Consider the following 19,874-nt stretch of genomic DNA (forward strand, 5'->3'; position numbering starts at 1 on the left):
AATGAATGTACACTGCGTTGGGCTCTTTATCCCTTATGCGTTTTTGTACACCGGAGTAGACGCCACTCATATTGCTAGCCCCGTCATATCCTTGTCCGCGGCACTTCCCAAGTAGTATCCCCTTTCTCTCCATCGATTCGAGAATTTCTCTCTCTAGACCTGCAGCAGTTTGGTCTGTGACTGCATGGAAGCCCAAAAAACGTTCGTTTATTTTCACCTCTGTAGGGTTTCCATTTTCATAATTTGCTATAGTAACATATCTGAACACTTGACTCAGTTGGTCTACTTTTGAAATGTCCTGTGTAGTATCCATTATAATCGAATATAATTCTGCATTCTGTATGTCTGTAATGATTGTGTCCTGCACTTTTTTCGATAGCAATGAAATTATTTCGTTTTGAGTTTGAGGACTTATAGTGCACCTTCTTTTTGCTTTCAATAAGCCTTTGCGGAACTGGATCATAACGCGCCATAAGTTCTATGGTAGATAAGAAATTACCATTATCTATATCACCTATTTTCTCTCTGTGACCCCGGAAAGCAGAGTTGCGAGAGGCCAGTGTTAATGTAACATCAGTTATTCTGGTTAGGACCTCGGTCCAAAACCCCACCTCTCTCTTAAACTCAGATGATATTTGCGCGTCAATGGTCAGATTATTTTTCCACGTATCATACACGACACATGCTGCCAAATGAGAGCGAGAGAATTCGTGTTCCTTAATCTTTTTAGAGAGACCCTGCCAATCATTTATTCCTATTCTCCACGCTTGGTGGAGGTGATGGGCAGACGGTCTGTCACCGAACAGCCAGCACTGCTCACAGTACACCCGGTCCATAGATGGCGAGTAACATAGCCACTTGCGTGGAATTCTACATCCAATGTTGGGTGTTTTGTTATAGAACTCTTTTAAAAAGCACCTTCCCTTCCCATCCCTTTTGAATGGCGCTTCAGGCTTGCATGGCCCGTTATTCAGAATGTACCGTTTAACATCATCGTCTTCTAAATCTACAGGGAATGTCCCCCTATCAGTAGGGTATTCAGTCACAGAGTTGTCGCTGGCCAACGTGTCCCTGGGGTGGGTGGGAGCTGCTGTCACTGTCGGGGCACGGCTAGCTGGCTGGGCAACCTTGGCTATGTCTGAACTGGCCTCGGAGGGGGCACAGCTGACTTCTTGCTGACCTGCAAAAAGGAACGGATTAGATTCCAATTCCAATGTAACCTGTAGCATACTCTTACTGGTTATGGCGAATAAAACGTTCTATTATTTTAATGTCTAACCTGTCTCGAAGCGCGAGGCACGACTAGCTGGCTCGGCTGTAACGGGGCTGCTGGGCTGTCTGCCTGGACTCGGAGCTGACGGCATAACAATGACGTTATTTTAGGTAGTTTTGCCCTCTCCTGTTCGGCTTTCGCTCTCATTTTGCTTTTCTGAGCACCGCTTGGGTAGTGGCGCTTCATTTTTCATGTTTACCGGCAACGCAACTAATGAACGTTATTTATATGAGCAATGCTTCCCGCTTTGTTTTGAACGCTACCCAGCCTGCCAATGAACATTAGTTATCAGCCGGCTAGCCCTATCGCAGGTGAGCAAATAATTATAATGATACACTGTTGTACTACTACAGGCAGCGTACACATGACGTAGCAACATAGCAGGGAGGGGGGGGGGGCCCGCCCTCTGCGCCCTGTTCCCGCGTTACGAAATCTAAGAGGATAGCCTACAGTGGGGGCGGGGCCCCGTAAGCTCCGGGGCTCCCCCGCACCGCGGGGGGTGCGGGGGCCTCTGCTACACCACTGGCCACACTGTGTGCCCCTCAGTGCAGACCTGAACCAGTCTACATCCTCAGTGGCAATGTCTCTGGCCAGTGGGTTGTATGTCTCCTCTCGCTGTTGGTAAAGTTGAGACACCGGCTGGACTACTTTTGAAGTGCCAGGCTTCCTCCACTGGCACTCAACATCTGTGGAGCTGATCTGCCACATGGCAAATATTGCCAATGCTGCAGCGTGGCTGCATTTGTACATCCCCCGTGCACAATCACAGACAGCGCTCTGCATCGCGCCATCGTCTCCAATGCAGATATGTAAAAATAAAGTAAGTACCATTTGTTAGCATGCTATAATAGATTGAATGAGCAATAATACAAGGATGGTCCGGATCTGGGGGTGGGAGGGTTTATTTTTCCATAGTTATGTCCTCTTGACTGATTGTTGTTATTGTTTGTTTTTTCTGTATTTTTTGTAATTTGTGTTGTATTGGTTGTGATTGTACATTGTATTTTTCTAAATGTGTATGAATACATTTTTGAAAAACATTTGATCAACAAAAAAAAAGGATTTGGTCAGGATCTAGACTCAGTGTGTAGTTTTTTAATTAATCAATGCTCTCTACATTAGGAAAACACATACCGGTGTACCAGAGTACACACAGCTGTGCCTAGATAACCAAACAAATGTACACGCATACAGTATAGTCGATATAAAACTGGCCGCTTCAATCTGAAGAGCAACTCAAACAAAACACGGGAGTGTATCTTGTTCTTGTGAACACTAATGTTATCCACAGCATACACAGAGACCACGAAGTTCTTAAGGAGAAAACTAGTTGCTAAAACAAAACACGTTAGTGTACCTTGTTAGCTAGTGTTAGCTAGCTGACATTAACGTTAAACATTGCACTCATATTACTCACCGAAATCTTGTAAAGCCGGTCCCGCATGCTGGCTCTTACAGAACCGACTAACTCCCCTTGCGTGTATGTACAGCTCTCAACATGCCCAGACTTGTAGTGATTTTCACCTCGTTTTATACTTTTCGCCTCATTCTGAAAGAAAGAGGTGAAATTTGCTAACGTGACGGCCGTCTTTGTGATGGTGACGCGTATTGTGCGAGACCAGAGATCTGTAGTTCACTGAGCGGTTTCACACCAAAAAAAATGTAACTTCACAGTTTTACGACACATTTTAATTTTTTTTACTTGCAAAATGTTCTTTTAAATTGACAAACATCATATGTGTCATTCGTAGCACAATTCAAACGGGATCAAAAGATAACTTTTCTCTCTCCATTGACTTCAATGTATAATTTTCCACTTCCGGGGTCCCATGGAGGCTCCCGGAAGGGGAGGGACTTCGCCTCTCTATACCGATGAATATACTTATTGGATCTGCTCAAACAAGCTTACAGTAGCTAACATCCTGAGATTCCACAGATTATACATTACATTACATTACATTGCATTTAGCTGACACTTTTATCCAAAGCGACTTACAATAAGTACATTCGACCAGGAAGACACAACCTTGAAGAAAACAGAATCATATAAGTACATCAGGTTTCATAGAGCCAAACATTTCAAGTGCTACTCAACTGGCTTTAGGTAAGCCAGTCCTTTATTAGTATAAAAGTACTTCGTTAATAGTTCTTATATAGAAATATAAGTATCATCACTGAGCCATTAGAACTCGCGACAGGGGAAGCAAATACAAGACAACACACGACGTAGTTATTCTGATCAAAAGTTGTGTTCAATGGCATTAAAACGAGAAAAAACGCGGCTGAAGGTTAATCCATAGGTTAATCCAATGTGTCTGTCACTTTGAACAAAATATTGATAATCCATAATTCCATTTTTATGCAAAAATCGGAGGATAAATATTAGCTGCTAATGGTAGCCACCAGAGGTTAGCGCAGCTTCCGGTTTTTGCTACGCGTCACTCTCACTCCTTATTTGGTAACGTGTGTGTGTATGTGGAACTTTCCCTCGATTCCATTGGCTCTAGCGGTTAAAAAGAGATGTCAATCATCAAAATCGACCAAGGGGGGCCAGAGATAGATCAAATCCACCCAAATGACCCCAGAAGTGTTATTTTTTGCTAAATCTCTCTAAAAAGGTCAAATTTCACTTGTTTTGCATCAATCTTGATACAGGGTACTTATTATATGTTATAGTTTGGATTCCTAAAGCTACGATCCCATCATTCAAGGTTTTCACGATAAGTAGGCTAATGTGTGTTTTTTGGACGGACACAATGATTTACATTTTTTTACTATGTTCAATCTGAATTTACTTTAAAATAAAAATAAATCTATATTGATTCTGACTTTTCTACATCCAACTCACAGATTTATCATTGCTTGTTAGCACCTGTTAGCATCTGGCATCTGTTAGCATCTAGCTCTCCTGCTTACAAACATGTAGCCATCCCTGCTTATACAAGTATACAAGTAATAGTTTTAGTTGTCTGCGGTCTGCGGAGGCCTACTCCCACCTCTCGAGTACGGCTGTGCTGAGGTGGTTTTCCCCCGGAGATGTCGCGAAGAGACGGAGCGGCTCCACCTGTTGCTGCCTGCGATCTGCAATCTGTGATCTACAGAGGCCTGCCCCCACCTGTAGAGTACGGCTGTACTGAGGAGGTTTTTTACCCCGGAGTCGTCGCGGAGAGACGGAGTGGATCCACGCTTCGGGCTTGGCCTGCTTCCACCGGGCGTGTGCTGCTGTGCGGAGGAGGATTTTACCACGGCTGGGGCCTGCTTTCCACCTGTCCTGGTTCTGCTGTTGCAGAGGCCTGCTCCCACCTGTCGTGTGCTGCAGTGTCGTGTGCTGCTTGCTGAGGAGACCTTTCACCCCGGGGATACCACGGAGGGACCGGAGCGCTTCCACGCTGCTGCTTTCGCCTGTCCTTTGCTGCTGTGCTGATTTGTCCCAGGAACATCGCGGATACTGTGTGCTGGTCTGGGAAAATGGCCCATATCGGGATTCTGCTGTGCCTGTTAACTATTTTGGACTGTGAGAAGATCTCTAGTCATTCTGAGAAGTCTACTGGATTCAGGTCTGTTCTGCCACCTGCAGTGGGCATCCCCTGCAAAGGTTCGGATGTGTTACACAAACAATTACCGGTTGCCTTGTTACAGACAATCTGCTCGACAAAATATGTTTGTCTTTTTTGTTTTCCTGCGATGATGGTTCTTCAGGACTGCTTCTTAAGCTCAAATCACACTCTCGCAGACTTTTCCGGTGTTTCTAAAGTAGATGACAATGTATGTGTGTCGTTTAAGAGGAAAAGATGCTTGTTTTTTTTGTTGCTATTACTGTCAGGAAATGTACAACCTAACCCTGGTCCGCCCAGTAGTAGTAGTCAGATCGCTACTCCTGCTGATTTTAAAGCTAGGTCTGGGTTGGGTTTCATCCACTTGAATGTGCGCAGTCCGTTAGGTAAACTAGATTTTGTCCGTATTTGGGCGAGCTCGACTGACGCTGACGTCATTGTTTTATCCGAAAGATGGCTAAACAAATCTATTTTGGCCTCTGACATTGCCTTAAATGGTTATAATGTGTATCATTCCGACCGGCCTAATAAAGGTGGTGGCGTTGCCATTTATGTTAAGAATAAGTTCAGTGTATCCACATTAGTTTCCAAATCTATCAGTAAGCCATTTGAATTTTTAGCCTTAAATATAGAAGTGGCAAAGGGGCAACAGGTCATGTTGGTGGGCTGTTACAGACCCCCCTCAGCTAGCAAGGACTCCTTGTCTTCGCTAGCAAATCTTTTATCGCAACTAGACTACAAGGAAATAGTGCTACTTGGAGATTTTTTGTTGTTCATGAAGCCTTATCTAAGCTAGATCCTAGGAAACCGGCTGGCCCGGACAACGTAGAACCTTTCTTTTTAAAGATAGCTGCAGATTGTATTGCTCTTCCTCTCACTACTCGTTTTAACCTCTCCCTCAGCATAAATGCAATTCCAAAAATATGGAAGTCAGCTTATGTCTTGCCTTTGCTAAAAGGAGGGGAGGCAACTATTTTAAATAACTATAGGCCAATCTCTAAATTGTCAGTTCTGGCTAAAGTTCTTGAACGCTTAGTGAGTGAACAAGTAAAGGAGTTTTTATGTAAAAATAATATCTTGTCTAAACATCAGTCAGGCTTCAGAAAGCAACACAGCACCATCACTGCCACAATGAAAGTGGTGAATGATATTACGAGTATTTTAGATAATAAGCAGAGTTGTGCAGCTCTATTTATTGACCTTTCCAAAGCATTAGATACCGTCGATCATTGCATCTTAAAGCAGAGGCTAGCCAGTATTGGCATATCCAGCCATGCAGTGGGGTGGTTTGTGAACTACCTCTCTGAAAGGTCCCAATGTGTTCACTTTGATGGGCTGTCTTCTGAGTGGTTAAACATTGCTAATGGTTCTGTTTTAGGTCCACTTTTATTCTCCATATATATCAACAGTTTAGGTGAAAATGTGAATGAAGCTACTTTACATTTTTAATGGGGACGATACTGTGATGTATTGTGCAGGTCCCTCCATTAAGGAGGCTGGTGTTAAATTACAGGCAGTTTTTAACATTATTCAGACTCAGCTCTCTGAACTAAAGCTTCTTTTAAATGTTGATAAAATCAAGGTAATGCTATTTTCAAAAGCTAAAAAGACACCAGAGCCTGTTTTAGATATTGTTACTATGCAAGGACAAGTACTTGAAGTGGTTACCAGTTACAAATACCTAGGTATCTGGCTTGATGATTGTCTCTCTTTTAAACTTCATGTCAATAACCTGTTTAAAAAGCTGAGGGTTAGACTAGGTTTCTTTTTCAGGAACAAGTCCTGTTTCTCGCTTGAGGCCAGGAAAAGGCTAGTCACTGTGACCTTTTTACCTGTGCTGGACTATGGTGATCTGATGTATATGAATGCACCTGCCTATTGCCTGAACAAGTTAGATGCCGCCTATCACAGTGCTCTGAGATTTGTCACAAATTGTAAAGCACTTACTCATCACTGCACCCTGTATGCCAAGGCAGGTCTGCCATCACTTACTGTAAAGAGGCTCAGTCATTGGTACACGTTTATTTATAAAGCTTTGTTGGGTAAACTCCCGTATTATATCTGCTCTCTGATAACACAGAGAGTTGCAAGCAGCTATTGTCTGAGATCGCATGATGTAGTATTGTTAGATGTGCCAAGAGCAAGGACTGTCTCAGGTAAGACAGCTTTTATGTGCGCAGCTCCACTTGCTTGGGACAGTCTTCAACAAGAATTGAAACTGAGCAATCTCATTCCTCTGCATGTTTTTAAAGCTAGGCTAAATGAAATGCTTGTTGATACTATGGGCACTTGTAAATGTCTATAACTATGTAAATGTATCCTGTAAATATAATGTATGATGGCCTTTATTGTTTTATGTTTCATGTTGAACCTATATGCTGCAGTTCTCCCTTGAAAAAGAGATCTATGATCTCAATGGGACCAATCTGATTAAATAAAGGTTTGAAATGAAATGAAAATTGCTTTGAGAAAAAAGATTATTAATTTACCCCTTTTAGAAGTGAAGTTATGGTCATTTGTTCTGGGAATGTCATTTTCGAGCCTGAGACCTGGAAAACAGGCTCAGGGCTACTCTTAAAACCCTTAAAATCCCAACCCATGTGTGTCATTAACCACATCACAAAGACAACACCTACATCTAACAATATTACATTACATGTGACTTGTTAGATGCTTTTATCCAAAGCGACTTACATACTTAATACTGTGGACAATTCCCACAGGAGCAATTTGGGGTGAAATGTCTTCATGGTTTCCACCCAAAACATGAAGATGAAAACCTAGTCCTTGCCCAAGACGGAGGGTCCTTACCAAGTCCTCCTGTTTACACCGACTGCAGTTCAAGGGGCGACGATACACCTGACGTGGAGCTGTTGAGACCTAAAAACAGAAACTCGCTTCTGCTGTGGTGAAGTCTGGCTACAAAGGGAGGTGGTCGATAGGATCGCTTGTCTCAAACCAGTGAAGAAGACAACAAGAACCCAGCAGAACTAGAGAGTGACTGTTAGCGGGAGAACAGTGACGGAGCGACAGAGACTGGCACAACATTTTCCAGCCAGTACTGTACATAGATAGACCCCGTCAGAAGACCGGGCTGTGTTTAAAGGAGAACTTCATTTATTGTTAGTGGAAGTATAGTTTTTTAGTCGAACAATTATGTGATTTATGGAGTCAGATTACATTTTTCTCATAAACACAATTTTATAATCAGTCTGAAGTATCTGTTTTAAGGCATGAGCTGCAAACTGAATAACATAACACTGATTGAGAGCTTGGATGAAGAAGTTGTAGGGTTTTTACAACTGTTTCAAGAATCAGTTTTTATTTATTTATGTTTAAGTGACTTTACTGATTTATAATGTAGTGCGTAAGGCACTCTCTCATTTTAAGTGAGGGGCACCAGCCCTTCATGTTCTCCTGCATGTCACCCTCTGTGAGAATGGTTTGTATTTTCCCTCTAAGTTTAGAGAAATATTATTTTGTCATGATATGTTAGTTCAGCAGTATCAACCAATCCTCTAATCCTAGAGCTATTAAGACGCATTAGCAACACTAAGGGTATTGTTTTTCGCAGCAACAATGATACATAATACCATGACAAAAGCCATTATTGAAACAACAACATGTAAACTATTTTTGTGCTAATGGCAGGTTTTTAGTAAATATGCATTTATACCATCGGAAAGCCATACATCACACAACATATTTGTACGCCTTGTGGGTACACGGAGAATTTATATTTATTTAATGCAACGTTATGGGTTTTCCATGTCCTGTTCATAATAGGGTAATCATTGCAATATTAATTGAGCATGATATGCTCAAAGGAGGGAGTGTCATGATTATACAGATATATTGATTTCGGTGACGTTGTAGTTAATAAATAATAACATTTAAAAACCTATTTTTTGTTTTACACCTGAAAAAGAGTCCAACGTTTTGTATACGTTATTTTGGTATACGTTATTTTGGTACTCATCATTTCAATTCTGTAACTGACACAACCATGGAGAAAATAGAGATTATGTCAAGAACAAAGCCAAAGCAATTGTGGGGTCCCCTAGGGATAAGAGTCAGAATAGCATTGTTGATTGTGCTCATTACACTTGGCTCCTTTCTGGTTGGATGGGGAGTCCAAATCATGTAAGACATGGATCCATTAGTCCACTCATAGATAATGCCCACATCACCAACAAAACTCCAGCTGTGTTTCAGAGACTTTCACTTATCCCCAGAGCCAAAAGATCAGCTGAGCAACAAGAGGAGGAGTTAGAAATACTCTGTCCCAAAGGTGAGGCGGTTACAATCAAGATGATTCACCCCCCCTATATGCAGTTCTTGTATCAAATGATGAGATGGGTTTAAGTGATCGGGATATGTAAGTGATGGGGATTTACAGATTAGGGGAATCTCCAAATACACTGGATCCATGTTTTAGTCTGTACCAGAAACACCCCCATTAAGACTATGGACAACCGACCGGTGACCTGAGCACAATTATTGTAAAAGTTATTGCAGTCGAAACAGGCTACAAACCCACGAGGACAGCTTTGTACGTACAAACTCTATGAACAAAAGTCCCCAGCAGATTGTGGCGACATTGCACAGATATGTCCAATCACAAAAGTTACTTATGTTCTAAATAACAGTGAGATTTAAAATGATGGAGAAAATATGGGGACGTTCTTTTATAGTGTGTGAAATATGTGGTGCTTGAAACATGTAGCTATTTCAATTTATAGAAGAAAATGGTTTCCTGAAAGAGTTAATTGGAGTAAACATGTTACAGTGAGTGAAAACAATGTTTAGGGATATGGTAAAATTATTAGTAGACATTAATTGTGTTTAGGTGGCATTTAACATCTAAGACAGATAGTAAGATTAGGAAAATAGAGTGGAAAAGATTGGATTTATTTTACCTCAGTGTGTTAGAATTTTCTATAGGTAATGCGTCCCGAGATCTCTCGATCTCTCTCTCTCTCGATCTCTCTCTCTCTCTCTCTCTCTCTCTCTCCTCTCTCCTCTCTCTCTCTCTCCTCTCTCTCTCTCTTCTCTCTCTCCTTCTCTCTCCTCTCTCTCTCCTCTCTTCCTCTCCTCTTCTCCTCTTCTCTCTCTCTCTCTCTCTCTCTCTCTCTCTCTCTGCCTGTCAGACTGCTACGACCCCATCTTCTTAGCATATTTTCGCTCAGCGCTAATACAGAGGCTTGGTATTAAACTTGTGTTTTGTTTTGGTAAAAATGGTTCATATCTTCAGTTAGCTGAGATTCTTCCCATTAATCTGGTGCTCCACATTAATAGTTTCATAAATGTTAAGAAGCCCTGAGACACAGTCTCGAAAAAAAACTGTGGGGGGGGGGGTCCACTGGGGGGACCGCCGTGCTTAAGAGGTTAATGATGTAATTTAGTTTAAACCATAGACTGTTTAACCATAAACAAGGGTGCACATAACTTGTTTGCCCTGGTTCTCAAAGGAGCACCTGGAGATGTTGCTTGGTGCTCATCCTTAAAATGAAATAAACCGTAACTTTTGAGGGGGTCTTGACTTTATTTTCCAGACACACGGCACTGAACACACATGCAGAGGTGAACACAGAACACACATGCAGAGGTGAACACAAGAAAACATTAGCACGACCAGTATAGGGGTTTCGCAACTACCAATATTTACTAGTCGACACGATTTTCAAAATAGCAGTCGACTAGTCGACTAGTCGTTATGTCATAATAAAGACACACAAAGAGAGGTGTACAACTGTATTTATATCGGAACTCATACAGTTACATTAAACACTGCATTTTAAATGTGTGTTTACATGGCTGAGTAAATAACAAACAGTAAACTGTGACTTAGAATAACAAATAGTAACTGGACTTAGTAAATAACAACAGTAACTGTACTTAGTAAATAACAAACATTAACTGGACTTAGTAAATAACAAACAGTAACTGGACTTAGTAAATAACAAACAGTAACGGGACTTGGTAATAACAAACAGTAAACTGGACTTAGTAATAAACAAACATTAAACTGGACTGAGTAAATAACAAACAGTTAAACGTGGAACTTAGTAAATAACAAACAGTAACTGACTTAGTTAAATAACAAACAGTAAAAGCGGGGGGACTTAGTAAATTAACAACAGTAACTGGACTTAGTAAATAACAACAGTAACTGGACTTAGTAAATAACCAAACCGTAAACTGGACTTAGTAATAACAAACAGTAACTGGACTTAGTAAATAACAAACAGTAACTGGACTTAGTAAATAACAAACAGTAACTGGACTTAGTAAATAACAAACAGTAACGGGACTTAGTAAATAACAAACAGTAACTGGACTTAGTAAATAACAAACAGTAACTGGACTTAGTAAATAACAACAGTAACTGGACTTAGTAAATAACAAACAGTAACTGGACTTAGTAAATAACAAACAGTACTGGACTAGTAAATAACAAAACAGTAAATGGGACTTAGTAAATAACAAACAGTAACTGGACTTAGTAAATAACAAACAGTAACTGGACTTAGTAAATAACAAACAGTAACTGGACTTAGTAAATAACAAACAGTAACTGGACTTAGTAAATAACAAACAGTAACTGGACTTAGTAAATAACAAACAGTAACTGGACTTAGTAAATAACAAACAGTAACTGGACTTAGTAAATAACTAACAGTAACATGGACTTAGTAAATAACAAACAGTAAACGGACTTTAGTAAAATAACAAACAGTAACGGGACTTAGTAAATAACAAAGTAAACTGGACCTTAGTAAAATAACAAACAGTAACTGGACTTAGTTAAATAATCAAACAGTAACTGGACTTAGTAAATAACAAACGTAACTGGACTTAGTAAATAACAACAGTTAACTGGACTTAGTAAATAAAAAACAGTAACTGGACTTAGTGAATAACTAACAGTAACAGGACTTAGTAAATAACAAACAGTAACTGGACTTAGTACATAACAAACAGTAATGGGAACATAGCGTAATAACAAACAGTAATCCTGGGACTTAGTAAATAACAACAGTAACTGGACTTAGTAAATAAACAGTAACTGGACTTAGTAAATAACAAACAGTAACTGGACTTAGTAAATAACAACAGTAACTGGACTTAGTAAATAACAAACAGTAACTGGACTTAGTAAATAACAAACAGTAACTGGACTTAGTAAATAACAACAGTAACTGGACTTAGTGAATAACAACAACAGTAACTGGACTTAGTAATAACAACAGTAACTGGACTTAGTAATAACAAACAGTAACTGGACTTAGTAAATAACAAACAGTAACTGGACTTAGTGAATAACAACAGTAACTGGACTTAGTAATAACAACAGTAACTGGACTTAGTAATAACAAACAGTAACTGGACTTAGTAATAACAACAGTAACTGGACTTAGTGAATAACAAACAGTAACTGGACTTAGTGAAAACAAACAGTAACTGGACTTAGTGAATAACAAACAGTAACTGGACTTAGTGAATAACAAACAGTAACTGGACTTAGTGAATAACAAAGTAACTGGACTTAGTAATAACAACAGTAACTGGACTTATGTAAATAACAAACAGTAACTGGACTTAGTGAATAACAAACAGTAACTGGACTTAGTGAATAACAACAGTAACTGGACTTAGTAATAACAAACAGTAACTGGACTTAGTGAATAACAAACAGTAACTGGACTTAGTAATAACAAACAGTAACTGGACTTAGTAATAACAAACAGTAACTGGACTTAGTAATAACAAACAGTAACTGGACTTAGTAATAACAACAGTAACTGGACTTAGTGAATAACAAACAGTAACTGGACTTAGTGAATAAAAACAGTAACTGGACTTAGTAATAACAAACAGTAACTGGACTTAGTGAATAACAACAGTAACTGGACTTAGTGAATAACAAACAGTAACTGGACTTAGTGAATAACAAACAGTAACTGGACTTAGTAATAACAACAGTAACTGGACTTAGTGAATAACAACAGTAACTGGACTTAGTAATAACAAACAGTAACTGGACTTAGTAATAACAACAGTAACTGGACTTAGTAATAACAACATAACTGGACTTAGTGAATAACAACAGTAACTGGACTTAGTGAATAACAAACAGTAACTGGACTTAGTGAATAACACAGTAACTGGACTTAGTGAATAACAAACAGTAACTGGACTTAGTAAATAACAAACAGTAACTGGACTTAGTAAATAACAAACAGTAACGGGACTTAGTAAATAACAAACAGTAACTGGACTTAGTAAATACAAACAGTAACTGGACTTAGTAATAACAACAGTAACTGGACTTAGTAAATACAAACAGTAACTGGACTTAGTAAATAACAAACAGTAACTGGACTTAGTAATAACAAACAGTAACTGGACTTAGTAAATAACAAACAGTAACTGGACTTAGTAAATAACAAACAGTAACTGGACTTAGTGAATAACAACAGTAACTGGACTTAGTGAATAACAAACAGTAACTGGACTTAGTGAATAACAAACAGTAACTGGACTAGTAAATAACAAACAGTAACTGGACTTAGTAATAACAAACAGTAACTGGACTAGTGAAATAACAAACAGTAACTGGACTTAGTAAATAACAAACAGTAACTGGACTTAGTAAATAACAAACAGTAACTGACTTAGGTAATAACAAACAGTAACTGGACTTAGTGAATAAAAACAGTACGGGACTTAGTAATACAAACAGTAACTGGACTTAGTAATAACAAACAGTAACTGGACTTAGTGAATAACAAACAGTAACTGGACTTAGTGAATTAACAAACAGTAACTGGACTTAGTAAATAACAAACAGTAACTGGACTTAGTAAATAACAAACAGTAACGGACTTAGTAGAATAACAAACAGTAACTGGACTTAGTAAATAACAAACAGTAACTGGACTTAGTAATAACAACAGTAACTGGACTTAGTGAATAACAACAGTAACTGGACTTAGTAATAACAAACAGTAACTGCTAGTAATAACAAACAGTAACTGGACTTAGTAAATAACAAACAGTAACTGGACTTAGTAATAACAAACAGTAACTGGACTTAGTAAAATAACAACAGTAACTGGACTTAGTGAATAACAAACAGTAACTGGACTTAGTGAATAACAAACAGTAACTGGACTTAACTGGACTTAGTGAATAACAAACCAGTAACTGGACTTAGTAAATAACAAACAGTAACTGGACTTAGTAAATAACAAACAGTAACTGGACTTAGTAAATAACAAACAGTAACTGGACTTAGTGAATAACAAACAGTAACTGGACTTAGTAAATAACTAACAGTAACTGGACTTAGTAAATAACAAACAGTAACTGGACTTAGTGAATAACAAACAGTAACTGGACTTAGTAAATAACAAACAGTAACTGGACTTAGTAAATAACAAACAGTAACTGGACTTAGTGAATAACAAACAGTAAACAGGACTTAGTAATAACAACAGTAACTGGACTTAGTAAAATAACAAACAGTAACTGACTTAGTGAATACAAACAGTAACTGGACTTAGTAATAACAAACAGTAACTGGAACTTAGTGAATAACAACAGTACTGGACTTAGTAGAATAACAAACAGTAACTGGACTTAGTGAATAACAAACAGTAACTGGACTTAGTGAATAACAAACAGTAACTGGACTTAGTGAATAACAAACAGTAACTGGACTTAGTGAATAACTAACAGTAACTGGACTTAGTAAATAACAAACAGTAACTGGACTTAGTAAATAACAAACAGTAACTGGACTTAGTAAAATAACAACAGTAACTGGACTTAGTGAATAACTAACAGTAACTGGACTTAGTAAATAACAAACAGTAACTGGACTTAGTGAATAACAAACAGTAACTGGACTTAGTGAATAACAAACAGTAACTGGACTTAGTAAATAACAAACAGTAACTGGACTTAGTAAATAACAAACAGTAACTGGACTTAGTGAATAACAAACAGTAACTGGACTTAGTGAATAACAAACAGTAACTGGACTTAGTGAATAACAAACAGTAACTGGACTTAGTAAATACAAACAGTAACTGGACTTAGTGCAATAACAAACAGTAATGGACTTAGTAAATAACAAACAGTAACTGGACTTAGTGAATAACAAACAGTAACCTGGACTTAGTAATAACAAACAGTAACTGGACTTAGTAAATAACAAACAGTAACTGGACTTAGTGAATAACAAACAGTAACTGGACTTAGTGAATAACAAACAGTAACTGGACTTAGTGAATAACAAACAGTAACTGGACTTAGTGAATAACAAACAGTAACTGGACTTAGTAAATAACAAACAGTAACGGGACTTAGTAATAACAAACAGTAACTGGACTTAGTAAATAACAAACAGTAACTGGACTTAGTAATAACAAACAGTAACTGGACTTAGTAAATAAACAAACAGTAACTGGACTTAGTAAATAACAAACAGTAACTGGACTTAGTAAATAACAAACAGTAATGGACTTAGTAAATAACAAACAGTAACTGGACTTAGTGAATAACAAACAGTAACTGGACTTAGTGAATAACAAACAGTAACTGGACTTAGTAAATACACAAACAGTAACTGGACCTTAGTGAATAACAACAGTAACTGGACTTCGTAATAAAACAGTAACTGGACTTAGTAAATAACAAACAGTAACTGGACTTAGTAAATAACAAACAGTAACTGGACTAGTAAATAACAAACAGTAACTGGACTTAGTAAATAACACACAGTAACTGGACTTAGTGAATAACCAAACAGCTAACTAGACTTAGTGAATAACACAAACAGTAACTGGACTTAGTGAATAACTAACAGTAACTGGACTTAGTGAATAACCAAACAGTAAACTGACTTAGTAAATAATCAACAGTAACTGGACCGACTTAGTGAATAACCTAAACAGTAACTGGCACTTAGTGAATAACTAACAGTAACTGGACTTAGTGAAATAACTAACAGTAACTGGACTTAGTGAATAACAACAGTAACTGGACTTAGTGAATAACAAACAGTAACTGGACTTAGTGAATAACAACAGTAACTGGACTTAGTGAATAACAAACAGTAACTGGACTTAGTGAATAACAAACAGTAACTGGACTTAGTGAATAACAACAGTAACTGGACTTAGTAATAACAACAGTAACTGGACTTAGTGAATAACAACAGTAACTGGACTTAGTGAATAACAAACAGTAACTGGACTTAGTGAATAACAACAGTAACTGGACTTAGTGAATAACTAACAGTAACTGGACTTAGTGAATAAAACAGTAACTGGACTTAGTAATAACAAACAGTAACTGGACTTAGTGAATAACAAACAGTAACTGGACTTAGTAATAACTAACAGTAACTGGACTTAGTAATAACAACAGTAACTGGACTTAGTGAATAACTAACAGTAACTGGACTTAGTAATAACAAACAGTAACTGGACTTAGTAATAACAACAGTAACTGGACTTAGTAATAACAAACAGTAACTGGACTGACTAGTAATAACAACAGTAACTGGACTTAGTAATAACAAACAGTAACTGGACTTAGTGAATAACAACAGTAACTGGACTTAGTAAATAACAACAGTAACTGGACTTAGTGAATAACAACAGTAACTGGACTTAGTGAATAACAACAGTAACTGGACTTAGTGAATAACAACAGTAACTGGACTTAGTAATAACAACAGTAACTGGACTTAGTGAATAACAAACAGTAACTGGACTTAGTGAATAACAAACAGTAACTGGACTTAGTGAATAACAACAGTAACTGGACTTAGTGAATAACAACAGTAACTGGACTTAGTGAATAACAACAGTAACTGGACTTAGTAAATAACAAACAGTAACTGGACTTAGTGAATAACAAACAGTAACTGGACTTAGTAATAACAAACAGTAACTGGACTTAGTAATACTAACAGTAACTGGACTTAGTGAATAACAAAGTAACTGGACTTAGTAAAAATAACAAACATTTAACGGACTTAGTAAATAACAAACAGTAACTGGACTTAGTAAATAACAAACATTAACTGGACTTAGTGAATAACTAACAGTAACTGGACTTAGTGAATAACAAACAGTAACTGGACTTAGTAAATAACAAACAGTAACTGGACTTAGTGAATAACAAACAGTAACTGGACTTAGTGAATAACAAACAGTAACTGGACTTAGTGAATAACTAACAGTAACTGGACTTAGTAAATAACAAACAGTAACTGGACTTAGTAAAATCGACAGCAAAAAACTCTGTTTACTGAAATGCCACGTAAATCCAGTGCGCAACAGCGCATTGCGCAACACTATACTCGCTGTCCTCCACGATAACGTCCACCTTTCCAGGTTTTTGGTTTGCGTTGAGGAACACCAACGCATCGACATGTGAGGGAAGGAGGCTTGACCGCTTTCGGGTGACAGTGTTGCCTGCCAGGGAAAAAACCCTCTCACTCGGGGTGCCTGTGGCTGGAATAGCCAGGTAGCTCCTCGAAAGCTTGGCTAAACGGGGGACGCGGTGCGCGTTTTCTGCCCACCACTCCAGTGGGTTATCCATTGTGGGGATATGCGGTGTCCGCTGGCAGTCATCCCGTAGCTCATCATCCGCATCACTGTAGACCCGTTTTTTCTTGCTGCTCGTCTGCCTCTGTCCTGTGCTGACGCCGGTCCGTTGCTCACTGGTGCTAGCATTACTGCTAGTGCTAGCTGTCGGCAGCGGGTGTCTCATCTTCAGATGGTTGCGCATAGCAGATGTATTTTTGTTGTACTTCAGTACAGCTGTACACAACTGACACTTCACTGTGGAGTTGGTTACATCTTTGTTGAAGTACTGCCATACATAAGAATGTCGGACGTGTTTTGAAGCATTTTGCAGCACCTCGTTTACCTCCATTTTTTCACGACTAGTCGACTAGGGCCTACAGCGCCGACTAGTGGTAAAGGTAGTCGACTAGTCGATTAGTTGGTGAAACCCCTAGACCAGTAATCCTACAAGCTGTCATCACTACCCTCCTGACTGTTCTCCTCACTGTCTTCCTCTCTGTCAGACATGGTAGCTGATGATGTAGGTCTACTTCTTTCTCTCTGGTTGAGTCTGTGATTAGCTGCTGGTTTTGGGTCGAAAGTCTCTGTTGTCATCTTAGACAAGTGGATGTAATCAAATAAGTATGTGAACATAACCAATAACCTACCATAGCCAATAACAAATGAATGTAACTTATTTTATTTGTGTTGTTCATTCATATCTTATTTAAATGCATTTTTTTTTTTTATCTCCAGTTTTAAAGGATATTTTTGGTTACTGTCCTATAGTATGCATTGGAATTATTTCAAACCTGTTTATCCCAATAATTATAAAGGAGTGCCTTGAAAATATGTGTTTACATAAATTGTGACCAAACTGTTTGAACTTAGACTAAAGTGAACTATCTAAACACTCAGAGTCCTTTACCTCACTGAGCTGTAGTTATCAGCCTCTCAGTCTGACTGGAGAGGACTCTCCCTCCACATTAGGGCTGCACGATATTGAAAAAAACTGACATCACGATTTTCCCCCCCCCCCCCCTGCGGTATATATCGCAGTTTTTTAACCTGTTAAGCCCCAAAGTCCCGGCGGGTACTTTACTTTTTTTTTTCACGACACTGTGTCTCAGGGGATCTTAATATTTAATAACCTATTAATGTGTTATACCAGATTAACGGGAATAATCTCAGCTAACTGACGATACAAACAATTTTTACCAAAACAAAACACAAGTCTCATAAGAAGCATCTAAATGACTCCTGAGCGAAAAATGCTAACGCACTTTGGCACATAACTCAAGATAAAAGTACCGTTATTGCTTATCGTAGCTGCACATACAAGATATCCGATTAAAGCTGAGGTTCCACAGATTATTTAGGTATATAGTATCATCACTGAGTGATCCGAACTCGGACAGGGGAAGCAAACACAGACATCACAACACGTACCTTTACGTAGCTTCTAGGGGAGATGTCTCACCGTAGCTGTCAATCTGATCAAAAGACGTGTTCAATGGCATTAAAACGAGAAAAAAAGTGGCTTAATCGGTTAATCCATAGGTTTTTAACGTCTCTGTATAACAACATTATTTTATTTATAATCCATAATTCCATTTTTATGTAAAAATCGCAAAACAAACTTCTGCTTCCGGTCTTGGCAATGCGGCAATCCAGCGCAGTCTAACACACACACATTACCAAATAAGGAGTGAGAGTGACGCGTAGCCAAAACCGGAAGCTGTATATGGTGGCTACCATTAGCAGCTACCATTAGCAGATAACTTTTGTGCTCCGATTTTTACATAAAAATGGAATTATGGATTATAAACAATAGCTTGGTTTCACTTGACGTCACACCGCTGCGTTCCTTTGGCGCGAAATTCCATTGGAGGTCAGGAAGTAATTTTCTACAGAGGCTCTAGCTGCTGTTACCATTGTGAAAATGCCGGTGTGTTGTGTAGTTTACGGTTGTTCCAATCGATCCGGCCGAGATAAAAACAAGAGGTTTTACCGAGTTCCGAAGGTTGTCGTCCATAAAGCTGAGCAATTTAAGAAGCTAACCGAAGAACGCTGGAAAAAATGACTTTCAAACCTACATCTGCGGTCGGGAGGAGCAGAGTCGTCTAATGCACGTGTCTGCAGCGACCACTTCATCAGAGGTATTAGCTAACTTGGTTTTTGTGGCTTTGTTTATGTATTATTGGGTTGTGGTTAAATGCTTATTTACCTAGTAATACTGATCATGTTTAAGTTACCTGTAGTCTAATATGGACTTTGTTGGGACTTTTTAGGGTGCCCTAGCGCTTTGGGTGACGTTGAGTCGGTAGACTGAGCTCCCACTGTTAGCCTCGGTTACCGCACAACAAGTAAGCCCAGATCAGAGGCATCTCTTTGACGAGAGCAGAGGATGGAGCTCAAGGAAGACCAACAAAGACAATGTTGGATCTCCTGCAGACAACC

The sequence above is a fragment of the Gymnodraco acuticeps genome, unplaced genomic scaffold (genome assembly GCF_902827175.1).
Source record: "Gymnodraco acuticeps unplaced genomic scaffold, fGymAcu1.1, whole genome shotgun sequence".
NCBI classification, from domain to species: Eukaryota; Metazoa; Chordata; class Actinopteri; order Perciformes; family Bathydraconidae; genus Gymnodraco; species Gymnodraco acuticeps.